General features: G+C 40.3%; 1 pseudogene; it reads left to right on the top strand.

Moving 5' to 3' along the window:
- The first annotated feature begins 1,962 nt into the window (after positions 1-1,962).
- Positions 1,963-2,696, top strand: LOC110297079 (annotated as a pseudogene).
- The last annotated feature ends 4,649 nt before the right edge of the window (positions 2,697-7,345 follow it).

The raw sequence follows: 7,345 nt of genomic DNA on the forward strand, positions 1-7,345 counted from the left end.
GGTCCCGCGTGCAATTGGTTTGGAGCAGAAGCTGTGTTCCACTCACCAGAAGTCTTAAGATCCTGTGGTGGGTGTTGTGGGTAGCTGGCGAGTGTCAGCCGACCCTGCGCCCTCGCTACCCAGGTGCTTTTCTGACCGGAAGAGCTTGAGGTTTCTTTAATTTTAATTATATTTTCTCTGTTGGTTTGTAGATCATAATGTCAACTCACTAATGTTTTCATGCACTACATAGTTTGTGCTTGCTGATGGTAAGATGTGGAACAAGAGATTTTTTTTTTCTGACAGTGGGATATTATAGTTGAATGTAAGATATACATAGGCTGGTTAACCTGTGGAAGTCACACAGCTAGAAACATGCAAATCAAGTGGTAAGTATATCTTTGAGTATTAGAGCTTTATTTTTATAGTCATACCATGAGAATTAGTCCTGGTTTCTGAAAAGGAAGAGTGCTCCTGTCTTGTTTACCAACGTCGAAGTACTGTAGTAGTAGCAATGAGGAACCAAACAGGGCATAGAATTTAATGAAAACTTCCTACTCCAGATGTCTGAAAAGTTAGAATCGATGTATAAGAAAATTACTATATGAACCATAGTTTGGTAAAATTGTCATTGCTGTTGCTTTTACACACACACACACACACACACACACACACACACACACATACACACACACGTTTGTGAGTGGCACAAACACATGCATACGCAAACTCATGCATACATCTTTTTTTTCCCTTTAATAAAGTACCATTTGACAGTTCAAATTTCTGACATAGAAAAAAGCCATAGGTGTAAATTCCTTATCAAGGAAAATCATAAAATTTTCAAAATTTTCCTCTGAGAAAATGCTAAATTCCTGGGATTTGAGATTATTTTCAGTGCCTTATTTTTAGACAAGCAGAGAACCCCAGGCTTCCTCAAGCATGGGAGCAGATAGGGCAACTTGACATTGTGGATCTGAGCATCAGAGTTCTTTGTGATCTGTAGCCTAGGATACCATCCTAACCTGAGGCTACCTCTCTGTTCTTGGATCTTTCTCAGTTGTGTTTGGAGTTAAGCCTGAGCTAGCCCCTCGTCTGCATAGTGCCCTGCCTGCTCTTTATACCTTGTCCTTTTGGAGAAGGAGTGGGAGGCTTCCCCTAAGGTAGTCTCTGTAACATATGGTTACTGCTTCCTCAAGCAACACTTGCGTATCCTACATGTGATAAATGCCCTTGGAAATTCATTAGCTTCTGCTCACACTTCTCTTGCCTCCTCCACCTAAAGATCAAGGAACACAAATAATTCCTTTTCTTCCATTTTCTAAATTCCCTTTTCAGGAATTAGTATTAGCCCCTACTGCTTGCACACAGTCATTACTGTGAACAATAATAAAAAAAAATCAGTAAATGTGACTAGTTTAAAGCAGGTGGGGGAGAAGAGTCCCAAAACCAGAGAAAGAACAGGAGGACTCCCACCCTCTGGAATAGTTAATAGGTGAAGAACTTTAGGCTGTTGATTGACAGGGATACTTATGTGACCCATGAGAGGTGGAGACAAGTTGATTCCCTTTTTAAGTGTACAAAAGGAGATAAGTTTTAGACATTGCTTGTAATTTGTACCAAAATCCCCCTTTTCACACATTTGAGTCATAGCAGAAGCTTGAGAAAGTTTTAGGTTAAAAGGATGGAACACTCTTTAAGGTGAGCTCAGGGAAGACAGAAACCTGCGGAGCAAAAAGAAAAAAAAATCACTTGATTATTCAGCCTGCAGATTGTGAAAGAGGAACTTTTCCCCTCTATCCAGAAGCCTGGAAGTGTATAAATTTAGCATAATGAGAAGCACTTTTAAGTCTATGCTTAGAAGGTAACCAAAGGAAATTTAAGATCTTGAGGTTGGTGGCTAGGGTGTGAGAAGCGAGCAGCTGGCCGCAGCTACCTGGCACTGAAGACACCAACCTCAGAGACAAAAATTGTCTACAAACCATGGATAGTAGCATTTCACTTGATATGAAAGAGCACCCTGATGCTGAGGTAAAAACGATCTGAGTACTAACCGTGGAAGACTGGCAAGACAAGTGGGTGACCCGAGACATGGTATTCCGTCAGGAGCAAGGGTATCAGCTATTACAGAAGTGTTTGGATACATTTCTTAAGGGCCAGAGCAGACTGGGAGTGTTTTTCCCCCTCTGTGGAAAAGCCATTGAGATGAAATGGTTCGCAGACTGGGGCCATACTGTAGTTGGTGTAGAAATCAGTGATATTGGGATTCGGGAATTTTTCTCAGAACAGAATCTTTCATACACAGAAGAACCGCTCACCGAAATTGCTGGTGCAAAAGCATTTAAGAGTTCTTCAGGGAGCATTTCTTTATACTGCTAGAGCATTTTGATCTTCCCAGAGCAAATGTCGGCAAGTTTGACAGGATCTGGGATAGAGGAGCATCAGTAGCTATCAATCCAGGTGATCATGATCGCTATTCAGATATAATACTGTCGCTACTGAGCAAAGCATTTCAGTACCTCGTGGTTGTCCTTTCTTAGGCTCCAACAAAACACGCAGGACCACCATTTTATGTTCCAGATGCTGAACTTAAAAGGTTATTTGGTACAAAATGCAGCATGCAATGCCTTGAAGGGGTCGATGCTTTTGGAGAAAGACATAAAACCTGGGGAATTGACTACATTTTTGAAAAATTGTATCTCCTTACAGAGAAGTAAAAACCCAGCCCTTAGTGGAGCACACCTTTTCTCTGCCGGCTAGGCTGGTCTACCAGTGAGTTCCAAGACACTAGAGAGACCCTATCTGGAAAAAACAAATAGAAAACCAACCAACCAATCAAACAAACAAAAAACACCCAATCAATCCCTGTATGAGTTTTTTGAACAATTAAAAATTATGTTAAGGGTTAATAAAAGAGAAAAGATCTTGAGGTTGTGATTGTGATAATGGGTCATATACTGGAAGCTTTACCAGAGTTAGACTAGTAATTTTCAGAACTCCATTGATAAATGTTAAAATTCTGAGCTTTTGGAGGCGTAATACAACAGTCGCCTAGCAAGGGGAAGCTGAAGCATTTTTTCATTCCTTTTATATGCCTTATATCACTTTCTTATCATCATATGAGCTTTTACATCCTCCAACCTTCATAACTGGCATTTGCCAACCTTACGACACCTTCTTTGACCCTCAAACACTTTCCTAGAGCCTCACAACTTAATCGTCTGTATCCTCTGACCTTTCATAAACTTGACACTTTTTTCCCCTCTATCCAGTTATTGACTATGAGACACTAGTGGCTGAGAGCAGTTACTGAAAGCAAGTTCCTTTAGATATAGTAAAAGGTTACTTTGAAAGCTGTTTTCTGCTTCTGGTAACAAGGTAGACTGTGGTAGACCTAGACCTAGTGGTAGCAGCTCTAGGAAGCTTGAGCCTGAGTTTTATACATGAGGCAGACTGAGAAGGTATCTGGAAACTTGGTTTCTGCTGTTTAAACTAATAAATTATTACTAGTCTACTGTTCAAAACCATCAGAAGGCTGAGAAGGATAAATTTCACATAAGTATGCAGGAAGTGCAGGCCAAGCAGCTTCTGAGTCTATTAACAATGACAGAAGCTTATCTACTGCCTGGACAGTTAGCCAAGGTTCCTCTGGGGTTGGTGGGGCATCCATGGTTAGCTGCAAGGCCCCAGATGACTTGACAGGCTTTTCTGTGAAACAAGAACTTTGAAGGACTGTCTTATCTTGTCCAGGTTAAGCGAGACAGTCACCTTCCCGGTGTTCTGCTTATCCACAGTTTTGACAGTGTGCTGTCAGCATTTGAGACAAAGGGCAGTTTATAGCTCAGTGGCCAGCCTTGCCACATTTAAAGCAAGCTTCGGGTTACTCTGTGCCCATTATCTTCTTTGGAGGAGGGGCGTTCTTCTGGGAACTGATGTGTCTTTCTATCACAAAAAGCTTTTTTTTTTTTTTTAATTTTAAATGCCATATTCTGCATATCTCCAAAGTATTTAAGGACCATCTGTCTATCTAAAGTATATCTAATTAGACAAACTTCATGTGTTCCTAGTTACTTACTTTGAATACGTATGCAGGAGGCTTAATAAGGAACATTCCTAGAATTAATTACATCAGTTCTTAGCATGACTACAAATATAGTTCTCAATGCATTAAAGGATTTGATCTTTAAGATGATGACTACCAACTTGCAATTCTTAATTATCATTAATCGTTTATAATAATTTATATTATATTTATGTTACATCCCTGATAGATTAAGCAATTTTGAATGAAGGTCTTCTAGTTTCAAAATAAAACCTTTAATCGTAGATATAGTCCTTAGAGACTCTGGCAACTTTGCTGGTCCCACTCTATTGCATCATATGGAATATTGCAGACTTGGCTTACTTTATTCAAAAGGCCAAAGTTTAAAATTCAAAGAAGCTACACCAATATTGCTGTGAAATGAGTAGATCCTAGGAGTTTATAAATCTTGATTAAAGACAAAGAATCTAGATAAATATTACTGTGGTGCTGACTAGACCTTAGGAGTTTATAGATCTTGACTATCAATTATACATTATTTATCAAATATGTTGTTACTTATCTAAGTTTTCTAGAAGCTTGGTGTTGAGCAATTAGCAAAGATGAGTAGTTAGACGTATATTTTAAGTTAGCTTCTGTTAATCTGAAATTAAATCTTTATAACCTTGAAATTTCATCATCATATATAGAATATTTTAAGCCAGAGTTGAATCACATCTACAGTATGTTGCCACAAATATAACTGCATTTCTATCATAAAAAATCCATAATATATAACATTTTTGAGGCTTGCTGCTTTCTTAGTCTAAAAGGAGATATAATAATAAAATGAGGGCTCAGTAGGACTGAGAAGTCCCCCCCACCCCCGAGACAGGGTTTCTCTATATAGCTCTGGCTGGCTGTCCTGGAACTCACTTTGTAGACCACGCTGGCCTCGAACTCAGAAATCTGCCTGCCTCTGCCTCCCAAGTGAGGACTGAGAAGTTTTATATTTGTTGCTATTTAATATGACTCCATGGTCATCTTAAGATGTTGAAATCACATGGCAGGTTGCAAACCATGTGTTCATTAACATCCTGGTGAGGTCACCAGGCAAGAGGAAGGAAACTATTTTAAGACACCTCTTTCCTAGGAGATCTGTCTATCTCTATGTATCTATGTATCTATCTATTTTAAGTGAGATGCATCCAAGTTACATTCATATATCCATACAGATACCCATGAATGGATTTTCAATTATAAGCCTTTTGTTACAAGTTTAAAGCCAAACATTATTGCAGATTATTTAGATTTTAAATCATACCAAATAAGGAAGTTATAAACCTGTAGATAAGATTTTACAACATAATTTTAAGACTTTTTTGGTTTTGTTTTTGAGAGTAGAGTGTAAAGAAGTCAAGAAGCAAAAGATTTGTTTTAAGGGTGGGGAAGCAGAGCCTTAAGTGTAGAGCAGAGCAACTTTAGATATATGATGTTTGGGAATCATTCGTCCAATGCACTGAGAATTTGGAAATCAGATGAGCCAATTTCTGGGTCAAGTTGTTATAAAATCTGAGTCCATGAGGGAAGAGAGATCGAGCGAGCTTGTCAAGCTTGGCACAGTCTGACTGCAGAAAGCCAGGAGCAGGGAAGGGCACAGGGTCCATGTGGACAGGCTGTAGGAGTCAGAGTCATGTCAAGGACATGGCAGACTCTAGAATTTGCAATCAAATTCACAGACAAATGATTCTCACGTACGTCAGCAGTAGTTCTCAGAGCAGATGCTGTAGCAGAACCGTGTGTTGAGTAAGCTGCAGTTTTTGCTCTTATCTGACTCTGACTTGTTGCAAGCTTTCAGGAAATAGGTTTACACATTGTGGGGAGGGAGACCAGAAACAATCAGAGCTAGGAGGGAGGAAAACAGAATAAAGAAAGGAAACATTTCTTTTCATGTTCTCTCGATTTAAGTAGTATATTGAGGCCAGGTTTGATAAGTTTAGGAGCTAGGTGCTCCAGGATGCAATTTCCATTGATGGAGTCCCAGGTTTGGTTCTGAGGCTTCCCAGGGACCGAGGGGAGACCGACTGAGAAGGCACAAGCTATCCCGTGAACCATCATTCAATGGGCAGGGACCAGGGGTAAGCCCAAGCAGGCACGATTTACCTGGTACCAGGATTTTCAAGAGAAGCCAAGGGGTTGAAAAACCATGCTGGAAGAACAAAGCCTTGTCCAGGGAAATAGACACTCAGAGAAGCATTAAGCCAAGTATAGAGAGAACTCATAAACTGTCAGGGTGGGATGGAGTGCCTGGTGATCCGTGGACCAGAGAGCAGATCTGTTGCAGATTCAGTGGGCAGGTAGGATTTCAAGAGAGGGCCCCACCCTCAGGTTATGGTACTAAGTTTATGAAATATAATGCAGTGAGGTGGGTACCTTTGACAGGCCTGAGCAAAGGTATACCACTGAGAAATTATGCCATGCAACAGATCTGATGTAAAAGGGGTTTATTGGGGGAGGGGAGAGGAGAGAAGACCTAGGTAAGGGATAGAGGGAGCAAGAGGGTAATGAAGGCAGAAAGAAAGGGGACAGAGAAAGAACCTAGAGAGACAGACAGACAGACCGAGAAAGAGAGAAAGAGACAGATAGACAGAACAAAGGAGAGACAGACAGATAGACACACTCAGAGAGAGAGAGAGAGAGAGAGAGAGAGAGAGAGAGAGAAGGAAGAACACATAGAACACCTAGAGAGAGCTGAAGTAGGGTTTTATCTGCAGCACATCTGGTGTCAGGTGATAATTGCTAGGTCCCTCAGAGCAGACCAGCAGAATTGTCTGTACACTAACAACTCCCAGACATTGTCATCTGTGCTCTGACCTACACATAGCCACAGCATGAGTGCACCCATACATATACACACAAATAAATAAGTAAGTGAACAGGTAAGGATAATAAAAATTTTAAATGTTTCCTTTCCCTAGATTAACATCCTGTCTACCTTTTTCAGATATTTGTTTTTAAGTCTTGTGTGTATGAGTTCTTGCCTACACATAAGTGTGCACTTTGTATGTGTACATAGTGCCTGTATAGGCCCTGAGAGGCCAGAAGAGGGCACTGGATCTCCTGATGCTGGATTTATGGATGGCTGTGAAGGGCCATGTGGGTGATAGGAACTGAGTCTGGATCCCATGCAAAAATAGCAAGTGTTCCTAATGGTAAACAATCTCTCCATCCCCTTGGCCTGCTTTCAAAAGAAGACATTTTTATTAACTTTTTATTTCATATGGTATATTTTTTATTATATTCTCTCTCAGATTCCTTCCAGATTGGCTTCCACATATCTACCCA

This window comes from Mus caroli, chromosome 6 (assembly GCF_900094665.2).
Source record: "Mus caroli chromosome 6, CAROLI_EIJ_v1.1, whole genome shotgun sequence".
NCBI classification, from domain to species: domain Eukaryota; kingdom Metazoa; phylum Chordata; class Mammalia; order Rodentia; family Muridae; genus Mus; species Mus caroli.